Raw genomic sequence first — 1,074 nt, forward strand, 5'->3', positions numbered from 1 at the left:
GAAGGTTTGTATGAGTTCATTACAGAAACAGAATGAGGCATCCCCTGCATAGTCACAAACTTTTCTTTCTTCTTCTCAGGAATTTGGATGTGGAAGGGTCTTGGTCCATGATTCCTGAGTGCATTCACACTGAGCTGAGGGACAACCGTGGATCTCAGGGAGTGTGTGTGAACTTCAATGTGGTCACAAATGTATACATTCCTATTGACTTACCCTCTTTCTTCGCTGTCTACCGAGCACCTATCTAGAACCTAACCATGTAACAGTTAGCTTTTTTCCAGACTCTAGTACAAATAGGTCCAGTACAAATAATTTTGTGACCTGGGAGAAATTCTAAGTTACTAGAAACAGCTTTTATAGTGGTTAGGTAACATATGAATAGAACCCGGAAGTAGCAAATTTACAGAAAGATTTCTATACTTTGTTAGTAAAAATTCTTTTTTATCATGTTTCTTCCTTGCATTGTATTTCCAATTTCTAGTATATGCAAAATACTGATAAAATAACCAAAATTGCTGAAATGTCTCCTGTGAATCAGACAGTATGGTAAGTTATACATACATTTCTTTCATCCCACTGCCATAGAGTATTCCAAATCATAGCAGCCCTACAGGACAGAGTAGTGCTGCTCCTTGGGATTTCTGAGACGGAATATCTTCACGGAAGCTTGCTGCATCATCCCTCTCCCATTTATGACTGGTTACTTTAACCGTCGTACCAACTCTATTCATTCTTACTTTACAGCTGAAGACAATGATTTCAAAGGAAAAGTTCCTGATTAAAACCACACAGCTGGACACAGGTGAGGCCAGGATTTGACGGTCCAGTTCTATCTGACTAGAGTTTATGCTCACAGCTGGTATGCTTCACCAGACAACCGGTAGTTCTAAAGCCAAGGCAATCAGAAATATTCCCTGTCTTCCCTTTGTCCTTCCTACACAATTTACTGAGCATCCAATGCATGCTAGGTGCGATATCTAGTGCTGGGGATCCATGAAAACAGGAATAGACTACACATTTAATATATTAAAATAGTTTATTATAGGCATGTATTATTATTATTAAAAAATAAAC

The sequence above is a fragment of the Echinops telfairi genome, unplaced genomic scaffold (genome assembly GCF_000313985.2).
Source record: "Echinops telfairi isolate 266 unplaced genomic scaffold, ASM31398v2 ScPeMD7_60;HRSCAF=208, whole genome shotgun sequence".
In the NCBI taxonomy this organism is placed as follows: domain Eukaryota; kingdom Metazoa; phylum Chordata; class Mammalia; order Afrosoricida; family Tenrecidae; genus Echinops; species Echinops telfairi.